We start from the raw sequence: 26,893 nt of genomic DNA, 5'->3' as shown, positions 1-26,893 counted from the left end.
ATAGGTTTTATAGGGTTCCTGAGTCTCATTTGTTATTTAAGAATCCTTCTGCAGATCCTGAAACTATATCTCAGGGTTCTAAGGCTGCTAAAGTTGCTACTTCTAAGAATCCTATTCCCTCTGAGAAGGATTCTCGTGCTTTAGACAGGTGGGGCAAAAAGGTATATACTTCTGCTACCCTTTCTGTTAGGGCTTTAAATTGCCAGTTTCATATGTTTAAGTATCAGCAATTTCTTTTGTCTGTTTTAAAGCAAAAGCTTGCTTCCCTTCCTGCATGTGCAGAAGATAATGAACTACAGGATGTATTGCATGCAACTGAACAACTGAACAAACATAGCTTGCATTGTGGTTTTGATGCTTTGGATGCTTCTTGCAGGGCCGCAGCCTCTGGTACTGTTATCAGGAGACATGCTTGGCTTCGTGAGCAAAGTTTACCTGAACAGGTTAAGGCTAAATTATTAGATGCCCCTGTTCAGCATGATGTTCTTTTTGGATCTAAGGCTGAGGAGGTTATTAAAAAGATGGAAGAAAAGACAAAATCTATGCAAACTGTGAAAGATTTCTTGCAAGTTCAGCCTCCTAGATTTTCCAGGAATTGGCCCTCCAAGAATTGGTCCTTTCCCACGTCTGACAGGCCTCAAAGGGGAAGATATAGATGCTCCAGAGGTCGTGGCCAAGCTCAGGCCTCCTACAGATCGAGGCAATGGACTGCTTCTTCACCTAGAAGGGGAGAAGACAGATCCCAATCTCAAAGAAAGCAAACTCAATGACTCTCTCGGTTGGGCTACAGGACCTCTTTACCTGGATGCCCCTCTTGGAGGAAAACTTTCTCTTTTTTACAGAAATTGGACTCGTATTACCCAGGACAAATGGGTATTGGACGTGATTTTAAAAGGCTACAAATTCAACTTTCATACCTTGCCAAGGGCTTTCGGTTGGCCAGATCTGCCAAAACATCAATGGTCAGAGGCCTTAAATCAAGTGGATGCTCTTCTGGCCATGTGAGCCATAGAGCCTGTTCACTCTCAGAGATGGGAAAAGGTTTTTATTCGAGACTGTTTCTGGTTCCAAGAAAACAAAGCTCATGGAGACCTATTCTGGACCTTTCTGTGTTAAACACCTTTTTGGAAATTCCAAAATTCAAGATGCTTACTCTGCAGCAGCTGATTCCAATGCTCTCTCAGGACGCCTGGATGGTGACATTGGACCTAAAGGAAGCTTATTTACACATTCCCATCAGGCAGGAATGCAGGAAATTCCTCAGGTTCAAGGCAGGATCGAGACACTTTCAATTCTCTGTACTGCCCTTTAGTTTGTCTACTGCGCCCAGAGTCTTTACCAAGTGCCTGGCACCAGTAGTGGCTTATTGCAGACTCCAGGGGATTCAGATTTACCCCTATTTGGACGACTGCCTTATTCAGGCAGACAGCAAGGATCTTTTACTTCAACATCTGGATTTTGTTCAAAGTCTTCTCCTCCTACTGGGATTTTCAGTGAACACAAAAAAGTCACATTTGATCCCTTCTCAACAAATGGTATTTCTGGGAGCCCTCTTAAATACAACCTTACAAAGGGCCTTCCTCACTACAGAAAAACAAATACAGCTGGCTTCAATTTTCAAGACTTTGGCAACTCTACCTCAGCTCACTGCAAGGAAATTCCTGCAGGCACTGGGCTACATGGCTTCCTGCATTCTGTTGATTCCAAATGCAAGGCTCCATATGAGAAAGCTTCAATGGTATCTGAAAAGTGTATGGTCGAAGCATTGCCACGATCTGGACACTCTGATTCCTCTGATCCCCTGCCTCCAGAAGGAGTTCCTTTGGTGGTCCAGGGTGTGTGCTTTAAACGAAGGAAAGCGTTTCCGTCTTCCTCAACCTTCTCAAATCATAACCACGGACGCCTCGGATTATGCTTGGGGAGCACATTTTCTAGGCAATTGCCAGCAGGGAACCTGGACAAAGGATTATCTTCACTGGCACATTAATCTGAAGGAAATGTTGGCAGTTCAAAATGCTCTTCTAGCCTTCAAGAACCTTTTGCATCCAGGGCCTCTTTTGATTTACACAGACAACACCACAGTCATGTGGTACATAAACATGCAGGGGGGTTCTCATTCGTACCCCCTTTGCAGACTAGCTATGGCTTTATGGGACACAGCTCTAAATCTGAATCTACATCTCCAGGCCCAATTCATACCAGGAGAACAGAATCTCTTAGCAGACAGCCTGAGCAGGAACATTTTGGATCCTCACGAATGGATGCTAGACACCAACTTATTCAACAGGATTACTGCAGTTTGGGGATGCCCCCAAATAGATGTGTTTGCATCCCATCTCAATCAGCTGCCTCACTTTTGCACCAGGTCATTCCACAAAGCAGCTTGGAAAGTGGATGCCCTGTCCTTCAGCTGGAGAAACCTTTCGGGATATGCCTTCCCTCCTCTTCCTCTACTTCCTCGGGTATTACTAAAGATAAAACAGGACAAGCCCAAGTTCCTCATCTTGATTGCTCCAAATTGGCCTCGACAGTTTTGGTATCCAACTTTAAAGCACCTGTTCTTGGAGCCTCCTTGGATTCTCCCTCTGAACCCTTCTCTTCTGTCCCAGCATCAGGGTCAGTTGCTACATTCCAATCTCAAGACCCTTTGCCTGGCAGCTTGGCTCTTCAAAGGAATTTGATTTCTTCTAGTCTTCCCAAACAAGTTTTGGATGTTCTTTTGGAAGCTAGGCGCCCTAGCACTAGGAAATCCTATGCCTCTAAATGGAAGAGATTTTGCATTTGGATGCAGGACCGAGGCTTGGACCCTCTGGTACCTGATCTCTCTTCTATTTTGCTTTACCTTTTGGATCTTTTGTCTAATGGACTTTCCTTTTCTTCCATTAAGATTCATGCTTCTGCTATTTCTGCTCATTTCAATACTGATCCCCCTGTTTTTTCTCATCCTTTGGTGAGACAATTCTTGAGAGGGGCTAAGAATTTAAGGCCTCCCAGGACCCTCCTATTCCTGCTTGGGATCTTAATTATGTTTTGGAAAAACTTACTTTGCCTCCTTTTGAGCCTGCTGCATCTTCAGATATTAAGTTTTTATCTTGGAAGACAGTTCTTTTGTTAGCTTTGACTTCTGCCAGAAGGGTCTCAGAGTTGCAAGCTCTCATGGCTGTGGAACCATACCTTATTTTCCACCAGGACAGAGTATCCTTGAGGACCAATCCTACTTTCATGCCTAAGGTGATTTCGAAAGTGGCTTTAAATCAAACAATTCACCTTCCTACCTTCTTTCCTAATCCTCAGAATAAAGGGGACAGGATTTTGCATTTCTTGGACGTGCACAGACAGTTACGATTTTATTTGGACAAGACTGAAGAGTTCAGAAAATCTGACCAATTGTTTGTTTCTTTTGCCTCCAGTTCTCTTGGAAAGGCTATTTCCAAACAAACTATTTCCAAATGGATTTCTTATGGAATAAGATTTTGTTACACTCATCATGGGAAACCGTTTCCAGGTACAGTGAGAAGTCATTCTACTAGAGCAGCTGCTACTTCTACAGCTTTTCTCAGGGGAGTTCCTACCAAGGATATCTTGGAAGCTGCCACTTGGAGTTCTGTGCATACTTTTTCCAAGCACTACAATCTCCCTTTGTATTCTAAGACCAGGGCAGGCTTTGCCTCTGCTGTTTTGCAGGGTCTTCTTGCTGCCTCTTCTTCTGTCTAGACCTCCTCCCTTTTTTCACTGCTTTGGGATTCCACCCTACAGTTATGACTGCGACAGTGAAACACGATGAACATAGTACAGTTGTGTACACCTACCATAAATGTAGATGTTCGAGTGTCTTCACTGTTGCAGTCGGTGTTTCCCTCCCTCCTATCCCCTCTTTTTCTCTCTTTTGTGGTGTATTTGTGTTTCCTTGTTGGATTCATTTATGATTTTTGGGAAATTCTGACATCTAGGGCAAGAAAGGCTGGAGAAGATGGCGTCGGCTGAGGGCTATGTACCAGAGTGTACTGACGTCAGGGTACTGGTTTGTACAGCCGACGCCAGACCCAGACTTTGGGATTCTGGCCGACCTCGGGCTGCCTGCCGGCAGGAGCACCCTACAGTTATGACTGCAACAGTGAAGACACTCTAACATCTACATTTATGGTAGGTGTACACAACTGTACTTTCCAGAGTATGGGAAGTCTCAGGACAGGAATCTATCCCTCCAGCATGTTCTGTTTATTGTGGTGACAAGGTTTAGGTCCCTAGAGCGTGTAGCTCGGAGGGATTGGGATTTCTTTAAGTGGAGCATGTCCAAAAGCTCTGGGTTTGACATAGCTTTGTATGTTGGCAGAGATCACCTCTGAGTAGGCGATATGCGACTGAGTAAAGCTGGAGTTTTTTGAGACTGTCTGCGTAAGGCATCTGTTTGAGGCCACTAATCCTCTGTGCGGTATTTTTGTGGCCTTTCCAGTTGTAGATGTCTTGTGAGGTACATACCAAAAAGGGCGTTGTACTCCATAATGGGTCTAATGAGTGATGAGTAGAGGGGAACAAGGACCTCTTTTTTTCTGGATGAGAAACCTTTTGTGATGTGTGCCACGTAGAAGGATTTCCTGACCACTTTGGCGATGTGATTATCAAAGGAGAGGTTACTGTCCACCTGTGTCCCAAGGTCTCTTATCACACTTTGGGTGTTAAGTAGACTACCGCCTATGCGGTAGTTCATGGGTACAGAATTTTTACCAAAGGGGATGATTATGCACTTTTTGCATTGAGCTTGAGACCATGTCTTTGACACCAGGCATCTGTCTCAGTGAGGCCCTTTTGTAGGATGTCCACATCGTTAGGAGTTTCAATTATGGCTCCTAGTTTGCAGTCATCTGCGAATTTAGTTAGCCAAAGAAGTAGATACCAAACAGGAGAGGAACCAGGACTGAACCCTGTGGTACTCCACTTGTCACTGGTCTGATTTGGAGTCTGCTACTTTCACAGTGTGGGTTCTTTCAGTAAGCCAGTTGGCAGCCCATCTTGTGACATAGGGATTTATACCTAGTTTAGTGAGTTTATAATTCCAGAGTGGGGGATGGTGTCGAACGCCTTGGCGAGATCTAGATGGGCTGTGTGAACCACCTTACCCTCATCCATGGCCTTGGTGACTACTTCAAAGAAGTCTTATCAAGTTTAGGAGACATGATCTGCCTTTTACAAACCCAAACTGTGTGGGGTCCAGGGTTTGGAGATCTCCAATATCTTTGTTTGAGTTCCATGATGATACGTTCCATGGCCTTGCAGACGAGGCTAGTCAGGCTAATGGGGCGGTAGTTCCTGGGGTCTGTTGTGGCCCCCCCTTTGTGTAGTGGGATAACTGTCGCGGTGCGCCATTCAGTGGGCACAAAGCCTGAGGTGAGGCTATGATTGAACTTGGTACTTAGGTGGGGTGCCAGTTCATTCTGTAGTTCATGTAGAAGCCAGCCTGGGATGTTGTCAGGTCCCATGGATGCTGTGTTCTTGGCTTTGGAGAGTGAAGTTTTTACCTGTGCAGCCGTGATTACAGGAACTTTGCATTCTTCCGGTATAAAGATGGGCCCTTTAGGGGGTGAGAGGAGGGTAAAGTTAGCACTGAACCTATCTGCCAGGACGTTGGCAATATCAGTTGGTTCTGTATATTTGGTGTCATTGTGCTGTAACTCAGAGCAGATCTAAGTGTTACCATTGAGATTTTTAACATAGCTATAGAATGCTTTCTGGTTGTCTTTAGAATCAGTGGCAATTTTGTTTTCATAACTAGCTTTGGGGGATTTTATGAGGCATCTCAGCTTCTTACTGAGGCTGACCAGGGAGTTCTTCTAATGGTGGGATTTTACTCTTTTTTGCAACAGTTTCTTCTGTTGTAGAGTTTGTTTGACAGAAGACCACCAGATTGGCTTCCTTTTTTTGGAGGATAGCATTTTGGTTCTGTTAGGGATAGCACGATCCATGCACTCGTGCAAGTGCTTATAAAGTGCATTTATGTAGGATTCAGCAGTCGTACCTCTATTGTCCATCTGCATGGGTGTCATAAAGTTTGCCACTTCTGTCTTAAGAAGTGTAAAGTTGGCTTTGCGGAAATTTTTTACGGTTGTTTTCTTAATGGGGGGGGGTGGGAGCAGGATGTGGATGTCTAGGATGATTAGCTTGTGGTCAGATGTGACCAATGAGGAGCTGACCTCTGGTGTGTAACACCGGTCCCCCATGTTGGTGATGACCAGGTCTAGGATATTGCTGCCTCTGGTGGGGGTGTGGATAAGTTGATCCAAAGCATTGGAATTGATGATTTCCAGAAAACGTTGAGCAAACGAGTTGGTACACAAGTAGTTTTCTCAGTTAATGGTAGGGTAGTTGAAATCACCCATTATTAGAGTGTTGGGTTGTACCTTAATATTTTCCAGTGTACCAAGAAGAGTTGTGGGAATCCTGGGGCATGGTGGGGGGTCTGTAGCAAGCTACAATCTGGATTGCGGTTTTGCCCAGAGTTAGTTGAACTTGGATAATCTCGGATGCATTATGCTGAGCAGTTAGCTTGGATTTGTGGATATCCTTAATGAATATGGACACGCCTCCACCTTTAGTGTTTCGGTCCGGGTTTGGTGGCCGAAAGGTGTAGTATGAATTATAGCCTGGTAATGCAGGGGTTCTCTCTGGAGCTTTGATCCAGGTCTCTGTCACTGCACAGATGTCAATGTTCTCCATTTAAAGGAGTGCCTGGAGTGAGTGCATTTTGAGGTTTAGACTTCTAGCATTGAGTAGCATTACCCTCAGATTTTGCTTGCTTGTACCTGTTACGGTGGTGAATTTGTCATTTGAACCTTGCCTAAAACAGGCACTATAGGGGTGGAAAACATTTGCCAGTATCCAGAATCCCAAGGGCGACAGGTGCAGGCCATCTCTGGAAAAGCAGCGTGGTCTGTCGATTATGTCATCCCAGGCAGACAGATACTGGATTCCCTTAGAATGACACCAGAAGCTTAGCCAATTGTTAGTCAATCATTTTGTCCTTTTACTGTGGTGTCATTCTGGGTGATGGCAGGATGCTACTCAGGGCTAGGGTCATACCGGCCTGGGCTACAAGATCAGAGAGCTCCTCCATGTCGCTTTTCATGTAGTCCAGGGTGGTACGTCTCGGGTCATTCACACCAACATGGACAATGACAGAGTCATATTTGAACTTGTTGTGGAGTGACCTGAGTGCGTGCGTTATGTGGCGGATCCGGGCACCTGACAGCTGACAGTAACTTTTTCCTTGTTTAGCCTGGTGAGTGGAACATCAGTGTGCCTGACTATAGAGTCGCCTATGATTAGAGTGTTGGGTACGTTATGTCTTATGGGCTGTAGTTGAGTGGCACACTGAGTATGTGGACTATGTGTTATTTGGGTTGTGTTGGGGGGGGGTGGAGGTTGCTTGCATTTCTGCTTTGGAGGTCTCTGTTTGGGCAGATTAGTACAGAGAGCCTCCGTGAATGTAGGTGTGTTTTGTGGTTCTGTGTGTGTGTGTTGGTGGTGTAGGGTGTGGTGCGGTGCAAGTGTTTACCTTCTCCTCTTGACTGTCTAGGCCTGTCTTTGGTAGAGAGCTTTGCGTCCAGTTTGGCTGTATAAGGGCATCTCTCACAGGTCGTAGTGTTGGGTAGTAGGAGGAGAGGGTTGTCTGTGTACATGAGGCAATTGCTGCATTGTCTCAAGATGCCCAGATTCATCAAGTAGACAGGAGAAAACACCGGGAGCTGACCTTTAGACATGCCTGAATAGGTGCTTATTTATTAAGTACTAAAAACTGATCTGAAGTAGGAGATTCATTTGTCTGCAACCTGTGGGTTATGGATCCGATATCGGATCCGAACCGGCATGGTTTACCAGCTATGGATCCGAGCTCTCAGCTCCTCCCCTCACCCATAATGCCCTGCCCTCTCCCTACATGACCCCAGATCTAGTTTGCCGCGCTGGTGACCAGATTAGTGTTCCTGAGCTCTTCAGCTAAGTGAATTTTTCAAGTGTTTAGTCAGTTAAAATTTAAATTTTGTTGTGAAAGTTGAGTGAAAGTCTAGGATTCCCTTTTACATAGTTATACTTATTTGGTGTTTTAATATTATTTTTACTTAATTTCCCTCCCCTCGCTGGTAGCGTAGTGTGTGTTTGGGCCTGTTTTGTGTGTTAGTTGCTTTTACTTCTACCTTTAGTTTAAGTAACTTTTAGTTCTTTGGGATGTCTGAACAACCCAAAGCTGTGTTCTCTTAAGTGCTCCGAGTGTGGCCATAAGCTTTCCCCTGCTGATGGCCACACTCGGTGCGTTAGATGCCTTGGGGTTGAACAACTCACTTCTGGATGTTCCATTTGTGCAGGGTTCAACCCCAGGGCATTGAAGGAGTGGAGGTCCAAGCTTGTCTTGGTGGGACTTTTGCCCCCGGACGCGGCTCCGGCCTCCGCTCCCGGGAACCGTTGACGGTTGCCTCTCTCCTCCCCCTCCTCCTCCTGGGACTCAACCTCCCTGTAGTGGTTCGGAGGAGAGGGAAGCTAGAAAGAAGGACTGGAGGGAGAAGCACCATAAGCGGCGGGCCGAGACCTCCGTTTCGGCCCCGCCTGCCAAGCGGGCTTCTCCTCCGGCCTCCTTGTCTGCTGGTTCTCCCCCTCCTCGGCTCCGGTCACCTGTGTGCTTTTCACCGGGACCTGAGGAGGAGGAGACCCGATCTCCGTCGAGGCTATCCAGGAGGCACTCAAGGCCTACCTCGGTAGCCTCGTCGAGATCGACCTATAGCTTGTCAGACGCTGATCTGGACCGGATGATGAGAAGGTTCATCCAGGCCCAGATGCAGATGGGAGTGTTCTTGCCTCCCCCCCCCCCCCCAATCTGGGGGGGAGCTCGACCCCTTTCTTTAAACCAATTGCTCCTTCTCCGACCCGCTACCCGGGTTCAGAGCAGTTGGAGCCGAGCAGCTTCGGAGCCGGGGGTGGGTGGCACCGATAGTACTTGGTACTTAGGATCCGACCTTGCCCTCGAGTGCTTCGGATCCGACCTCTCGGAGCCTGGATCCGGGGGGATCACTGCTCCTTCGGCGCCGTCGGTGTCTGAGCGCACTGTCCCTTCGGATCAGAGTGCTTCGGCGCCGGCTCTGATCCACTCCTCGGATCCGAGGGGGAGCCGATTGTCGGATCCATTGGTCGAGGTCGGCTCCCCTTCGGCTTTTGATGTAGTGGAGAGGGCCCTGTTGAGGGTCTCCGGACCCCCGGTACTTGCTTCGGCTCCGTCCCGCGCTCCATCTGCACTGGGTCAGGCTTCCACCATCCGGCCCTTGGGACAGCCCGCTCCTTTGCCCCAAGCTGTTCCCTTGGAACAGGCCACTGTTTGTGAGGAGTCCTCTGACAGCCCCCCGGAGGATGTTCCCCGCAAACATACGTGCAAAAGGAGGCACATTGACTCCCCTGAGTCTCTCACAGAAGACACTGACTTGGAGGAAGGGGAAGGCTCCCCAAGATCACCCCCTGAGGATGTCTCATTTGGAGACATCATGGAAATGCTCCGCATAAGGGGGGGGGTGGTCTGCCCCCAAGTCTTCGGACAAGTCCGTGTTCTTGGAGGCATTTGAAACGGGCCCGTCTACCTCTTGGGTGTCCCCTCCTGCCGACCCCCTGGTGGACCTCATTACCACCAGGGCGTGGAAGGAACCGGACACCGTGGAGCCAATCCCAAAAAGGCCTGACCGTATTCTCAGTCCCCTGGCTGACCGTGCCCATTGGAGTAAGGGGCCTCCGGTAGATGCCATGTTGACGGCGGCTGCCACCAAGAGGGAACTTGCTCAAGAGAGTCCCTCAGTCCATCCCCCGAGCAAGGAGTCTCGGATGATGGACCGCTTGGGGAAGTGGATGTTTAGTTCAGCGACCTTCTCCGTGGGGGCGCTGAACTACCTGGCACATGTGATTAGGATGCAGCGCGATCTTATAAAAGAATACGCTGCATCCCCCCCAGAGTCCATGTCGGAGGAGGACAAAGTGCTGCACTCCACCCGTATGGCCACTCTTCAGGTCTGTCACTAATACCTCTATGCGGCTACTGTCCCATGCTACGGAAGGTGCCGCTAGAGCCGCAGGGGCAGGCCTAGTTACCAGACGTCAGGCCTGGCTCCGTCATTGCGATTTCTCAGAGCCCTTCAAGGTGTCGTTTGCGAACGCCCCTTTCGATGGTTCTGCCCTCTTTGGCAAAACTGTTTGTGACACTTTGACCCAGAGCGAGAAGGACGGGAAGACGCTGTCTGCCATCGGAATCCGCTTCTCTGTACCCCAGAGGCCCTATTCTAGGAACCAAAAGGGTCAGAAGAAGATGTGGTTCCAGAAGTCGCAGCAATCCCAGCCTGCTCCGGACAACCAGTCCTTCCGTGGCAGAGGAGGACAGGGAGGAGGACGCCCTAGGGGCAGAAGGGCTCCCAGGAACTTCGGGTCCAGAGAATCCTTCTCTGAACGGCCCGCGCAGCAGCCCTGAAGGGTTGCCCGGCTGCTCCACTCTAGAGGCAGTCGGGGGACGTTTTTCGGAGCACCTAGCGGCATGGGAGTCCATAACATCAGACCGCTGGGTCCTCCAGATCATATCCAGAGGATACCGTATCCCTTTCCGTCACATGCCAAAATTGAAGTCCCTCCCCGACGTTCCACCCGGTCAGTGGGAGGCTGCTTTGGCAGAAATTGGCCATCTGCTAAAGAAAAGAGCCATCCAGCCCGTCCCCCCAGACCAGATCGGATCAGGGTTCTACTCCAGGTTCATTTTAGTGCCAAAAAAGACGGGGGATCTAAGGCCAATTTTAGACCTTTCTCTCTTGAACCTGGCAGTTCCCAAGGAGAAATTCCGAATGGTTACATTGCAGTCTATTCTCCCCCTGCTGGGAGAAAACCACTTGATGTGCTCCATAGACCTCAAGGATGCGTACTACCATATACTAATGGACAGGCGCTCCAGGAGGTTTCTCCGCTTCCGGCTGGGAGCCAGTCACTACCAATTTCGGGTCCTTCCCTTTGGTCTCACCACAGCCCCCAGGGTGTTCACCAAAGTATTAGCAGTGGTAGCGGCCCACCCGAGGCTTCAGGGGGTGCAGGTCTTTCCCTACCTGGACAACTGGCTTCTCACCGCCCCAACAAGGCATCTACTTCTCCTGGCGCGAGACTCCTTTCTCCATCTTGCTCCTCGTCTGGGCATCACGATAAACACAAAAAAATCCAACCTAGCACCCACGCAGTTCATAGATTTTATAGGTGCCAGGTTAGACACGAGGAGATTGAGAGCCTTCCTCACTGCGGACAGAGTTCAAAACCTACAGCTCCAGGTGCGGGCCATTCTCCTCTCAAGCTCAGTTCCGGCGGAGTTGGTCCTGAGGGCCCTAGGGTCCATGGCGGCAGCGATAGCGCTTCCTCCTCTTGCCAGGTTCAATATGCGCATCCTTCAATGGACACTCCTAGTTCAGTGGTCGTATCTTGCTCTTCCTATGCATCATCCCATTGCGATCAGCAAGGCTTGCAAGCGGTCCCTCCTGTGGTGGCTACACTCTCCAGATCTCCACAGAGGCCGCCCCTTTTGTGCCTCCCCCTCTCGCCACGGTGACCACGGACGCCTCCCGCCTCGGGTGGGGGGGGGGCATTTTGCAGGCCGGACGGTCCAAGGCACGTGGAACAATTCAGAGACCTCACTGCATATCAATGTTCTAGAGATGAGAGCAGTGCTCCTAGCGTTGCTAGCACTTCAGGCCTTTCTTCCCTTGGGAACAATTGCGATTCAATCGGACAAACATGTCTGTTGTCTGGTATATCAACAAACAAGGAGGAACCAGGTCTTACCCTCTTTGTCGAGAAGCCATGAGAGAGTGGGAATGGGCAATCTCCACCAACCGCTTTCTCATAGCAACGCATATTCCGGGTCGGTCCAACATCCTGGCGGACAAACTCAGTCGCACCATTTTCACCCCTTACGAGTGGTCTCTCAATACTCAGGTAGCGGAACGCATCTTCGCACGGTGGGGAACTCCTTCTTGCGATCTTTTTGCGTCTCCCTCAAACACCAAGTGCGACAGTTGTTTCGCTCTAATACCTCCTCCCGGAGGTGCCCCAAGAGACGCTCTGGTGCATGCTTGGCCACCCGGTCTTCTGTATGCTTATCCCCCCTTGCCTCTGATGCTCCAAGTTCTTCAGAAAGCCTCTCGGTTGGGGTGCAGAATGATTCTCATTGCTCCATTTTGGCCTCGACAGATCTGGTTCCCTTTCCTAAAGTCTCACTCAGTGAATCCTCCTTGGATTCTAGATCCCATTCCTGATCTGATATCTCATCCTTCCCGCTTATCTCCCCCAAATCTGGACAACCTGAAGCTGACCGCTTGGCTGCTCCAGTTCCACTCCTGATCAGGACTCCCGGTATTTCGTCCCCTGTTAAGGCCATTCTGGTGGCGGCTCATAAGCCATCCACTAGGAAAGTCTACCGCAGTAAGTGGAAACGGTTCTCCTTGTGGGCGGAGCGGCAAGGCCTAAACCCCTTCACAGTTCCTCTCCCTTTGGTGCTTGACTTCTTAACCTCTCTTTTTAATGATGGTGCCAGCAGTTCCATGGTCAAAGTACAACTTGCGGCAATTTCTCATCATCATATTGGTCATGACTCCAGTCCTCTGATGTCTGCCAAATTGTGTAAGATTTTCCTAAAAGGTACTTTCCTTCTCAGGCCCCCTGTAAAGCAAGCGGTTCCTCCTTGGGACCTTTCTTTAGTCCTCCAGGCCTTGACCGCCCCCCCCCCCCCCCTTCGAACCCGCGGCTACGGTACATCTGAAATTCTTATCTTTCAAGACCGCATTTTTAGTAGCCATTACTTCGGCCAAGAGAGTCTCAGAGCTTCAAGCATTATCAGCTAAACCTCCTTACTTGGTCTTTCATCCGGACCGTGTTTACCTCAGGACCAACCCGTCCTTTCTTCCTAAGGTAGCTTCAGAAGCAAACATTAATCAGTCCATTAACCTCCCTGTTTTCTTTCCTAAATATCAAAACAAGGGTGAATACAAGCTTCATTCCTTAGATGTTCACAGGCAACTTAGATTTTATCTAAACAGGACGGCTGGTCATGGGCAATCCGACCAGTTGTTCATTTCCTTTGCTAAATTTAATTTGGGCAAGCCAATTTCTAAAGTCTCATTATCTCGCTGGATTTCACAATGTATCTTATTGGCTTATCAAGCTTCTGGAAGGCCCGCACTGGAGGGCGTACATGCCCATTCAACCCGGTCAGTCTCTACCTCGGCCGCCTTTAAGGCTAGGATTCCTCTAGATGATATTTGTGCAGCAGCCACTTGGGCTTCATCTCATACCTTTATTTCCCACTACAAGTTGGATCTTACATCTAGGGGGTAGAGCATCCTTTGGCTCCGTGGTGCTCCGGAATATCCTTCCATGATGGCCGCCCAAGGTTCAGGTAGCTGGGGACTCTGTCCCACAGGTTGCAGACAAATGAATCTCCTACTTCAGATTTAGAAGTTATGTACTCACCATAACGTTCCATCTGAGTAGGTGTATTCATTTGTCTGCAACCATCCCGCCCTCCTATCCCCCTGGCCTTTTCAGTTTCCTGCATATGATGTGTTACCCTTTTCAGGGTGTTCATGCTGTTGGCAAACTCGATCTGAGGTCATGTAGGGAGAGCAGGGCATTATGGGTGAGGGGAGGAGCTGAGAGCTCGGATCCATAGCTGGTAAACCATGCCGGTTCGGATCCGATATCGGATCCATAACCCACAGGTTGCAGACAAATTAATACATCTACTCAGATGGAACGTTATGGTGAGTACATAACTTCTAATTTTCCTCTAGACAAGTGAGGAAAGTTGAGTGCTGTAGTAATTTGTAACTTATTTAGTGCTTACAATGAGTTCTGAACAAGAGCTGAGATCAAAGAAACCGATCAGTGCTAAAACTAAAAAGCTGGCTAGTTGCAAGGGAAATTTTGAAAAACAGACTTTATGGCGCCAGGAATAGTTTAACCCCAGTTAAGTGGGGGGGGGGGCTTAGGAGCTCACAAACAGTCTTGGACACAGTAAATCCGCATCTGACCTGCCACAGGAAGTGGGGGAAGCAAGCTTAGAATTTTTTTTCCAGTAAAGTGAAAATGGAGAAAGCTGGAACAGAAGTTAATTCAACGTTAAGAATCTGAGTGGGTTGGCCTTCACAAATGTTCCCTATTAGATTGAGTGAACTAATGACACTAGACTGGGAGGAGTGTCACAGATCAAATGTACAGTATGGGCGGGCAATTGGAAAGCCACCAAGTATAAAAACACAGAACACTGGGGGGGGGGTGGAAAAAGCTGTAGCCACTACATGAAAGTTTTAAACAGATCAAGGAGCAGACTAGAGATTGCTTTTAACAGACAAAAATGCACATAAAGGTTCGGATAGAGCAATCACAAACAGAAAATACAACTCTCAGTATGAAAAAGCAGTTTACAGTTAAGTAATGTTAAAACAGTTTAAAACAGTACATAAATGCAGTGAAACAATAAAAAAGCTTTATAACAGTGCAAAAAATATAGTAGATCAACTGTATAGCACAATTATAAGCGTTTCAGAAGTACAATTCAGTGAAATAAGTGTAAGAAATAACTTAGCCTGCTCTTGGAATCTTAAGGAGTTTCCACTTATGCAATGCAATCCAGAGCCTGACAATACAAGCCTATAGATATAGATACCTGTAGATATAGATATCTATAGATATAGATGTCTATAGATATAGATATAGGTATCTATATCTATAGATTATAGGTGGGTACTAGGCTATTGCCTCTAGGGCCTGTACAAGCCTAACCAAAATCTAGATATCTGTCGAGATAGATATTGAGATCTGTCGAGAGAGATGTGTATCATATATATATGTTTTTATATATATATATATATATATATATATATATATATATATAATATAATCTAGTGTGTGTGTCTATAATCTGTATAATGTATGCACTCGCATGCCCATGTCTGTCTTCTTATTGAACAAAACTGTCTTCGTTTTCCATTCAGATAAGGTGTTCAGCATTAAAGCAAATTTCTGTAGCTGGCATGAGACTTTCTTGCAACTTGGAGGTTCTGTTCAGATCCCAGTACTTGATAGATGTAATGTGATCCTATCTCGCCTACATTCTCTACAGATGGGTTCGGAGACGATCCTCGGCTCCGACTCGGCACGCTATACAATAGAACGAAGTCTCTTATTGGCTGAGTTACCTCATATCCCAGGATGCACCACTACTGCTTCCCCAGATCTCGTTTGCCGCTTCTACAGCATAGACGTGGTCTCGGACTTGGCTGAGCGAAGTGCCTCTTAGTGATTATTTTTCTGTCAGAATTTTCGCTAAAACTTACCCAAAAGCTGTTTTAACAGCTACTTACTGTTGTGTGACTGTGTACCTTTAAAATTTTGTGGTAAAATTGTATTTTTTTAGTTAGAGGGGCCTTGCCCTAACCCACGCGCCTTAATTAGAGCTGTTTAACAGCTAATTATTGAGTGACTGTGTAGTTAAAAAGTTTGTGGTGAAATTGTATTATTTTTTGGTGGTAAGTGATCCCGTTTAACTTAGAGGGACCTTGCCCTAGTCTACGTGTTCAGTTTTCTCTTTTGAAGTACTTATTGAAATAGATAGCCATGTCGAAGGAACATAGGCCATCAGAATTTAAAAAATGTTCTAAATGCAACTATAAAATGTCCATTACGGACGACCATTCTTTGTGTATACTGTTTGGGGCCGAAGCACCTCCAGGAATCCTGTAGTGTTTGCCACGCTTTTTCCTCTCGAGTGCTCCAAGAGAGGAAAAATAAGTTGATTTTGAAAGGGCTTATTACCCCTTCCTTTGAGGAAGCCCTATCTTCTTCTTCCCCGTCGAGGAAGAAAAAATCTTCGGCTCCGACCAGCCCCTCGGACCCGGTAGCAAAAAAGTCAAGGCAGGCTTTGCCGAGGGCGGAACGGTCTGCCTTGATGTCTCCAGCTTCGACTCCTCTGGCTTCGGAGCTGAGAACTCGGGCGTCGAGAGGCGAGTCATCTCCATCGGCTCCACTGCCTCCGGAGCCGATGAAGGTTGCCCACTCAGACTCTTCCCCTTCGGTGCCGAAGTCCACATCGGCCCAGAGGGAAATTGCAGTGGTAGTGGAGTCTCCCTCGGCGCCGATACTTCTCGAAACCATACGAAGCCGGCCCCCCAGTCTTTCGGAGCCGGCGGAGAAGTCTACTTGGACCCGGTCGGTCTCTTCTCGGTCGTCGAGGATGTCTGATTCGGATGTAGACAGGGTGCTTCAAAGGCTTTTTCAGTCTCCGGTCTTTCAAAAGTTGGTCTCTGCTCCAGCCCAGTCGGCTCCGGAGCCGGTTTCCCACCCTGCCATCTCGGTTCCTCCTCCAACAGCTTCGGCGCCGTTGGTGTTGGTGGAGCCGGTGGAGGTTCTCTGGTCGGTGTTCGGTACGCGGACCTCCTCTGTCGGCCCCGGGGGGGGGGACGCTTCGGGACTGATCGGTTCCGAGCCTCCCTCTCGGCGCGTCGGCGGCGGGAGTTCCGACTGCTGTTGTGGCCTTGGGGGTTGAACCTTCCCAGGACTCTGGGGGTCCCGCCTTCAAGGCCATGAGGAGTGCCTTGGCCAAATCCTCTCTGGCTACTTCTACCATCTCACCACCACCTTCCCTTGGCACGGAGACTGGTTCCTTTGCAATCCCTCTGTTTCACGACAGCGGAGCCCTTGGGCCTGAGGTTACCCCCATTGGGGGTTCCCTTCTTCCTGGAGGTCCCTCCGAAACGTCTTCGGAGGAACCCCCGAGGAAGAGACAGTGCAAGAGGAAGCACGTCGACTCCCCTGATGAGTCTCTCACCTCGGATACCGACCTCGATGATGCGGAGGGGTCCCCAAGTCGTCCTCGGATGATGTATCCGTTGCGGACATCTTGGAAATCCTTAAACAACGAGGAGACTGGCAGTCCAAACCCCCTTCTGCTGAGGAGTCGGTATTCCTCAAGGCCTTCGGGGCTCAGCCCTCCGCCTCCTGGGTGTCTCCGCCCTTCGATGAGCTCCTGAATTTGATCTCTCGAAGGGCGTGGGAACACCCGGACTCTGAACCGGTGCCAGCTCCCCCCAATAAATTCCTTTCGGCACCCCCTGACAAGGATTTTCTTACCAAAGGTGTGGCTGTAGATGCTTTGGTGGTGGCATCTGCCACCCAACAAGATGTGGCAGAGGCTTCAACGTCCATCCATCCTCCTTATAAGGAGTCTAGGAGCATGGATCGGTACGGAAAGCGCACCCTTGCTTCAGCAACCTTTACTATAAGGTCTCTGAACTACTGGATGCATTTTACGAGACTGCAGAGGGATCTGGTCAAGGAGCTTTTGGATACCCTCTCAGGTAACTTACCTGAGCAGTTAGCCCAGACGGTTAACTCCCAGTTGGCTACCCTGTCCTCCCTATCCAACTCTTCCATGAGGCTCATTTCGTATGCAGCCGAAGGAGCGAGAAGAGCGGCGGGCACAGGTGTTGCTCAACGGAGACGAGCTTGGCTACGCCTGTGTCACTTTGCGGAGGCCTTTAAGTCTTCCTTTGCCGACGCCCCCTTCGATGGGTCCTCCCTGTTTGGACCCAAGGTAAAGGACACTTTGACTTGCTGCGAACAGGAGGGTAAGACTTTAACTGCCGTAGGAGCCCAGTTTTCCACTCCCTTCAGACCTTATCCCAAGGCTCGAAGAGGAGGGAAAATGTGGTTCCGTAAGTCTCAAAAGCCTTACTCATCGCAGCAGAGCGATTCCCCTTCTAGAGGCAGAGGAAGGGGAAATTTTTCAGGGAGACGCCGTCCCAGAGGAGGCGGAGGCCCCCTGCAACACTGGAGACCGCGAGTCCTTTCGTGGCTCCTCCTCCTTCCAGAATCCCTGAAGGAGTGCCCGACTGTGCAGCTCCGGAGCCAGTCGGGGGTCGTTTTTCGAGGCACCTAAAGGCCTGGGAAAGTATCACTCAGGACCAATGGGTGCTCCGAATCATCACCGGAGGTTACACCATTCCCTTCTCTCAACCCCCCCCCCCCCACCATCCCAAAGAATCCCGGACCCGCCACCCAGTCAACGAGATCTGGCAGCAATCGAAATTTCAAAGCTGATTCAAAAAGGAGTCATCCAACCTGTCCCCGCAGATCAGACCGGATCAGAGACTTGCTCAAGATTCTTTTTGGTACCAAAAAAGACCGGGGACTTGAGGCCCATTTTGGATCTCAGCAGGTTAAACCAATCAGTGAAGAAGTCCAAATTCCGGATGGTCACCTTGCAAACCATTCTCCCGCTTTTGGAGAAGGGTGTTTGGATGTGCTCCATAGATCTCAAAGACGCCTATTATCACATTCTGATAGATCAGGCGTCAAGGAGACACTTGCGCTTCAGCCTAGGAGACAGTCATTTCCAGTTCTGTGCACTGCCCTTTGGTCTCACCACAGCCCCCAGGGTGTTCACCAAATGTTTGGCAGTGGTGACTGCTCACCTGAGAAGTCTAGGATTCCAGGTATTTCCATACCTAGACGACTGGCTCCTAACTGCCACCTCAAGGCATCTACTCTTAACTTTAGCAGCCACTATCTCCCTAGGCAACTCCTTAGGAATCACCTTCAATTGGACAAAATCTGTATTGCTGCCATCACAGCGTATTCTGTTTATTGGTGCAGAAATAGACTCAAGGCAGATGCGAGTCTATCTTCCTGCGGAAAGGATAGCAACATTGCAGTCTCAGGTTCGGGCGTTACTCCTCAGACGTCGCGCTCCAGCGAGAATGGTCCTGCAGCTGTTAGGTTCCATGTCAGCCACCATTCTTCTCGTCCCCTTGGCAAGGTTGCATATAAGGATACTCCAGTGGCTCCTCTCAGTCCAGTGGTCTTATCAAGACCTCCCCCTCAGTCACCACATATTGATCACAGAGACGTGCAAACAGGATCTTCGTTGGTGGCTTCTTTCCTCCAACCTGGATCAGGGCGACCCGTTCCCCATCCCCCTCGGCCACGTTGACTACGGACGCCTCCCAGACAGGGTGAGGGGGCATTATCTGGACAGGTCGGTCCAAGGCACGTGGCACTCCGAGAATCTTCTCCACCGCAATATCCTGGAAATGAGGGCGGTGCTTTTAGCGTTGCAGGCACTGCACGATCACCTCCCCCAGGGGACGATTGCCGTTCAGTCCGACAACATGTCAGTAGTCTGGTACTTGAACAAGCAAGGAGGGACCAGGTCTTACCCCCTTTGCAGAGAGGCCATGAAGGTATGGGATTGGGCGATTGCTACCAAACTTTTTCTAGTGGTAACACACATTCCGGGGACATCCAATGTGATGGCCGACAGACTGAGCAGGACTATTCTCTCCCCTCACGAATGGTCCTTGAACGACAGAGTGGTAACACAGATTTTCACGAGATGGGGAGCTCCATGTTGCGATCCTTTCGCAACTCCCCTCAATGCAAAATGCCAACAGTTTTTCTCTCACTCCAGTTCTGGGGGAGATCCCCAAGGATGCTCTGGTCCAAGCTTGGCCCCCCGGTCTGCTTATACACCTTTCCACCGGTTCCCCTTCTCCCCAAGGTGATTCAGAAGGCGATTCGCTTGGAAAGCAAGATGATTCTAATTGCACCATACTGGCCTCGTCAAGTCTGGTTCCCCTTTCTTCACAAGTATGCATTGGAGGGTCCCTGGTTCCCGGACCAAGTTCCGGACCTCTTGACACATCAGTCAGGACAGCTCCATCAGTCCCTCCATTCATTGAAGCTAGCAGCTTGGCTACTCCTCTTCCGACCATAGTTAGGAGCCATTCTTTGGAACCTGAAGTCATGTATATTTTGTCCTCGGCCCACAAGACTTCTACTAAAAAGATGTATAGCAGTAAATGGAAGAGGTTTGCTATTTGGGCCCAGCTTCGAGGATTAGATCCTATAACAGCCTCGGTGTCAGATTCTGAAGTTTTTAACTTCCCTGTTCAACCAGGGTTGTTCGGTGTCTACCATCAAAGTTCAATTGGCAGCTATTTCCAATTTTCACGAGAACGTAGAACCACCTTTAATGAGCAACAAGTTGTGCAAAGCTTTTATTAAAGGAGCTTGGCTTCTACGGCCCTATCTCATCCCGCACCACCGTGGGACCTTAACGTAGTGCTAGGTGCATTAACCGCACCCCCCTTTGAGCCGGCAGCAACCTGTGACTTAAAATTTATTTCGTGGAAAACTGCCCTTCTAGTTGCGATTACATCAGCCAGGCGAGTTTCAGAACTTCAAGCCTTATGTGTCAATCCACCATACCTGGTATTTCACAAGGATAGAGTATCTCTTAAACCAAACCCATCCTTTATACCAAAGGTTTGTTCTAACTTTTGTTTGCAACAATCACTGGATTTACCGTTTTTTTTCCCTAAGTATTCAAACAGAGCGGAGTATACCTTTCACACCTTAGATGTGCACAGACAATTACGTTTCTATTTGGATAGGACACACCAAGCATGAAAATCAGATCAACAGTTCATGTCCTTTTCGGACAGTAAATTGGGCAAAGCCGTCACGAAAGTCACTATTGCCAGGTGGATCAGAGACTGTATCAGTCATATTTATCGCATTTCAAATAAGGAGCTTGCAGTTCCAGTGAAAGCTCATTCTCAAACGAACACCCAAAATAGGACAAATAACCAAAGAAACGGCTGCAGTTAGCAGAAAAAACTTGAATCAGGAAAACAAGTTTAATTTCCGCTTTCGTCACAACTTCTTCAGAAAACACAAAATGCATTGAATTAATCAGTATAAATAGTCTAATAAAAAACAATCAATCAATCAATCAATCAATTACATATGCATATAATTCTATTTAAAAAATTCCATGTAAAAATATATATATTTGAATCTATGTGTTTTATATATTAAAACATGCCTTTAAATCAAGTTCAAAACTACTTTTGTTTTTGTTAACATGTAACTTACGATGTTTTAAAAAACATTTAAAATTAATACTCTCATTTAATCCAGGGAACACATCCGATTTTAATTTAATTTGCCATAAACATTCCCTCTGTTCTATGTAATTCTTATAATCCCCTGCCCTACCATCTAATTTACACTTTTCTAGAACAGAGAATAAAAATTTTTTATAATGTGGGCATGATAAGGAGTGTTTATATAACGCGTTGTTGAAATCTTTCACTTTAATGGCGTATAAATGTTCCTTAATTCTAGTGGCTAAGGATCTAGTGGTCATGCCCACATAGAAAGCTGGGCATGAGGAACATAGACTAACATAAACCACTCCTTCAGTGTTACAATCTATGTAATCACTGACCTCTAGAATCCTATTAGAACTAACAACGTTAATAAAGGGACCCTCAGAGATGTACCTACACACTGGACAATGTTGGCATCGATACATGCCTTTTTTACTTGTAAACTGTGTTTGGGAATGCTTATGATCACATTCCAAAATATTTTTAAGAGTGTTCCATTTGCGAAAAACAAAACTTGGTTCAGGCCCTAAAGTACATAAAATGTCATTATTGCCTTGTATAACTTTCCAATTATTTTGTACAATATTTTTAATATGCCCGTAATCACTACTAATGTCAAAAGAACACACTACTTTATTAAGGCTTTTGTTAGAACTATTATTTTTATAAATGCCTTGATGGTCATGTAAAATAGCAGGGAAACTAATTGATCTTCGGTGATATATATCTTCCCCAATTTTAAATAAAAATGTTTGATCATATCCCCTTTGTAAAAATAAAAATAAAGTAACTATGAAATGAAATTCAGAAATCAAAATTTCATCCTTAGAGGTCATCCTGCAAGCTCGAATAAATTGACCTCTAGGAATATTATTCTTCATGTAAGTGGGATGGCCACTGTTGAAATGTAAATAGCCATTAGTAAAAGTCTGTTTCCTATGAATTTTACTATGAAAAGATTTTTCATTTTGATCCCACCATAAGTGTGTATCCAAGAAATTAATTGCTAACCCAGCATCGCCTAATGTGAATTTAATAAAACTTGAAAAAGAATTAACTTTATTAACGAATAAATTAACCTTATCAATATTGCCTTCTATAATAAAAATCAGATCATCTATGTATCTACCAAAAAACAAAATATTAAATTCATTTTTTAATAATACTAGAAATTCCAATTCCCACCATGCCATGACTATATTTGCAAAAGCCGGGGCTCCCGGAGACCCCATGGCAACACCACACTTTTGTTTGTAGTAAGTGTTCCCAAACTTAAAAAAATTATTCTCTAGAATAATGTCCAAAAATCTACAAATCACAGAAATACCAGAATTATTAAACAATTTGTTCTTAACCAAATAGCTTCGGACGTCTTCTACTCCTTGGTCATGTGGTATACATGAATATAAGGCAATAACATCAATAGTGAATATAATATGTTTTTCTGCATCAAACTGAATGTTATTTGAAAAGATTCTTATCTTGTCTAGAAAATGCCATGAGTCTTTGATGTAGGATTCATTGTTACAAATTAAAGGACCTAAAATGGCATCAATAATCAGAGAAATGCCTTCGGTGACCGAGTGTGGTGAAGAAACAATGGGACGTAAAGGAGGATTAAGAATATTTTTATGAGTCTTAGGAACTCCAAAAATAACGCCTATTTTAGGTTTATCCACCGTACAAAAATTATATAATGAATAATCAATTTCACCAGACATTAAGGCATCATAAAGTAATGAATGTACTGTTCCAAAACTACTTAAAATTCTAAACAGAGGAATGCATTCATACTCATTTGGATTATTAAGAATATCCAACATTCGAGAGTTGTATTGTTCTTGCTCCATAATAACCATGTTTGAGCCTTTATCACTTTTCATGTATCTGTATTTTTCATTTAAGGCTTTTAAGGAACCTAAAGCTTTCCTTTCCTGTTTAGATAAATTATCATGAAAATTAGGATTAGATTTAAACATATGGTCTAGGTCTTTAATGCATAAATCCTCAAAAGTTTTGATGGTGTGATGTAATTTTGGCACGTAACTAGATGGCTTACTAATGCTACAATTAAATTCAGAGGTGTTGTGTAACAAAAATGAAAGGTTAAGCTTCCTAGTGTACTTTTTCAAATCTATAATTGTTTTACTATAATTAGCCCTTTTGTTCGGAATGAAATTAAAACCATAACTTAGAACTGCAAGTTCACACTCTGTAAATACATGATTAGTTAAATTAATTATATCAAACCTATCTATTTTAAAGTTTAGGCACTTCTAGTAAGAATTGTACTTTTAGCTTTCACAATAGCATGTCCTTTGTTATGAATATTGTTATTACTTTTATTACTAGAACCAAGACTAGAATGTTCAGATGAATCCTTCAATTGATTGGTTCTGTTTGTAATGCCATTGGCTTGGAATTTATCCACTCCTGAAGCCGCACTTTCTTCAGTAACAGTCTGTTTGTCCTTAATATTGTCTTGCAACATGTCAATGACCGATGGAACAGTGGGTACTAATTTCGGAAATTCACTGTTATAATTATCGGAGCTTCTACTGGGTTCAACTACGCTGTTTGTAGCTCTATTTGAACCATAAAGACGCTGATTAGTAAAAAAATGTCCTTGTCTGTTGGGCTCCCTGTTCGGTTGATTAGGAGCATAGTGGGCATAGGCGGTTTTTCTATGATATGATTCAATATCTCTTTCAATTTTTAATTGTTTTCTGTTGGTAACAGCTTTTGTGTGCTCCGATAGTTCTTTATCAAAAAAGATGTATAGTACTCTCAAATCTTCACTGCTTAGGCGTTCCTTAAGGTCTAGCTCCAGATCTTTTATGTCATTCAATATCAAAGACATTTTGTCTACATTGTTGTTAATTAACAGTTGTAAGAACTTTAGACCAGCTTCGTTAAAGAAACAAATTAAATTATCAAACATGGGATGCCCAATGGTAACACCACTTGGACATTTGTACTATGCCTAGGTCTATGCATTTAGTAAAATAACAATTTTCAATGTCAAGAGATTTGTACCTTTTAAGCAGCTTAAGTAGTAAATCGCGTTGTCCGTTAACTTGGTGACAATCCGTTTGGATCTTACAAACGTTCCCTATCTGCCAACAATAACCAGCATCCCATGTTTGATAATTTAATTTGTTTCTTTAACGAAGCTGGTCTAAAGTTCTTACAACTGTTAATTAACAACAATGTAGACAAAATGTCTTTGATATTGAATGACATAAAAGATCTGGAGCTAGACCTTAAGGAACGCCTAAGCAGTGAAGATTTGAGAGTACTATACATCTTTTTTGATAAAGAACTATCGGAGCACACAAAAGCTGTTACCAACAGAAAACAATTAAAAATTGAAAGAGATATTGAATCATATCATAGAAAAACCGCCTATGCCCACTATGCTCCTAATCAACCGAACAGGGAGCCCAACAGACAAGGACATTTTTTTAATAAGCGCAATTATGCCGAAGTGACAACGGGCGATACTAATCAGCGTCTTTATGGTTCAAATAGAGCTACAAACAGCGTAGTTGAACCCAGTAGAAGCTCCGATAATTATAACAGTGAATTTCCGAAATTAGTACCCACTGTTCCATCGGTCATTGACATGTTGCAAGACAATATGGAACAAACAGACTGTTACTGAAGAAAAGTGCTTCAGGAGGGATAAATTCATTACAAACAGAACCAATCAATTGAAGGATTCATCTGAACATTCTAGTCTTGGTTCTAGTAATAATAATAACAATATTCATAACAAAGGACATGCTATTAGAAAGCTAAAAGTACAATTCTTACTAGAAGTGCTTTTTTTTTTGAAGAATTAGTCGGGAGGGCTAAGCCTAAAAATAGATAGGTTTGATATAATTAATTTAACTAATCATGTATTTACAGAGTGTGAACTTGCAGTTCTAAGTTATGGTTTTAATTTCATTCGAACGGCTAATTATAGTAAAACAATTATAGATTTGAAAAGTACACTAGGAAGCTTAACCTTTCATTTTGTTACACAACACCTCTGAATTTAATTGCATTAGTAAGCCATCTTACATCACACCATCAAAACGACCTAGACCATATGTTTAAATCTAATCCTAATTTTCATGATAATTTATCTAAACAGGAAGGAAAGCTTTAGGTTCCTTAAAAGCCTTAAATGAAAATACAGATACATGAAAAGTGATAAAGGCTCAAACATGGTTATTATGGAGCAAGAATACAACTCTCGAATGTTGGATATTCTTAATAATCCAAATGAGTATGAATGCATTCCTCTGTTTAGAATTTTAAGTAGTTTTGGAACAGTACATTCATTACTTTATGATGCCTTAATGTCTGGTGAAATTGATTATTCATTATATAATTTTTGTACGGTGGATAAACCTAAAATAGGCGTTATTTTTGGAGTTCCTAAGACTCATAAAATATTCTTAATCCTCCTTATCCCATTGTTTCTTCACCACACTCGGGTCACCGAAATTCTCTGATTATTGATGCCATTTAGGTCCTTTAATTTGTAATGAATCCTACATCAAAGACTCATGGCATTTCTAGACAAGATAAGAATCTTTTCAAATAACATTCAGTTTGATGCAAAAACATATTATATTCACTATTGATGTTATTGCTATATTCATGTATACCACATGACCAAGGAGAAGACGTCCAAGCTATTTGGTTAAGAACAAATTGTTTAATAATTTGGTATTTCTGTGTTGTAGATTTTGGACATTATTCTGAGAATAATTTTAAGTTTACTACAAACAAAGTGTGTGGTTGTGCCATGGGGTCTCCGGGGGCCCGGCTTTGCAAATATAGTCATGGCATGGTGGGAATTGATTTCTAGTATTATTAAAAATGAATTTAATATTTTGTTTTGGTAGATACATAGATGATCTGATTTTATTATAGGCAATATTGATAAGGTTAATTTATTAGTTAATAAAGTTAATTCTTTTCAAGTTTTATTAAATTTGCTGGGTTAGCAATTAATTTCTTGGATACACACTTATGGTGGGATCAAAATGAAAAATCTTTTCACAGTAAAATTCATAGGAAACAGACTTTTACTAATGGCTATTTACATTTCAACAGTGGCCATCCCACTTACATGAAGAATAATATTCCTAGAGGTCAATTTATTGACTTGCAGGATGACCTCTAAGGATGAAATTTTGATTTCTGAATTTCATTTTATAGTTACTTTATTTTTACAAAGGGGATATGATCAAACACTTTTATTTAAAATTGGGGAAGATATATATCACCGAAGATCAATTAGTTTCCCTGCTATTTTACATGACCATCAAGGCATTTATAAAAATAATAGTTCTAACAAAAGCCTTAATAAAGTAGTGTGTTCTTTTGACATTAGTAGTGATTACGGTCAAATTAAAAATATTGTACAAAACAATTGGAAAGTTATACAAGGCAATAAGGACATTTTACGTACTTCAGGGCCTGAACCAAGTTTTGTTTTTCGCAAATGGAACACTCTTAAAAATATTTTGGAATGTGATCATAAGCATTCCCAAACACAGTTTACAAGTAAAAAAGGCATGTATCGATGCCAACATTGTCCAGTGTGTAGGTACATCTCTGAGGGTCCTTTTGTTAGTTCTAATAGGATTCTAGAGGTCAGTGATTACATAGATTGTAACACTGAAGGAGTGGTTTATGTTAGTCCATGTTCCTCATGCCCAGCTTTTTATGTGGGCATGACCACTAGATCCTTAGCCACTAGAATTAAGGAACATTTATACGCCATTAAAGTGAAAGATTTCAACAACGCGTTATATAAACACTCCTTATCATGCCCACATTATAAAAAATTTTTATTCTCTGTTCTAGAAAAATGTAAATTAGATGGTAGGGCGGGG

The 26,893-nt window shown here is 44.9% G+C and overlaps 1 protein-coding gene across 1 annotated transcript in view; it reads left to right on the top strand.

The window, feature by feature from the left end:
* LOC122802395 (DNA topoisomerase 1-like) overlaps positions 1-26,893 on the top strand; it is a 498,452-nt gene that overhangs the window by 452,585 nt on the left and 18,974 nt on the right. The gene's annotated exons all lie outside the window — the stretch shown is intronic.

Source organism: Protopterus annectens, chromosome 5.part0, assembly GCF_019279795.1.
Source record: "Protopterus annectens isolate FY-2018-M chromosome 5.part0, PAN1.0, whole genome shotgun sequence".
Taxonomy (NCBI): Eukaryota; Metazoa; Chordata; order Ceratodontiformes; family Protopteridae; genus Protopterus; species Protopterus annectens.
This window is presented reverse-complemented; position numbering and strand designations above follow the sequence as displayed.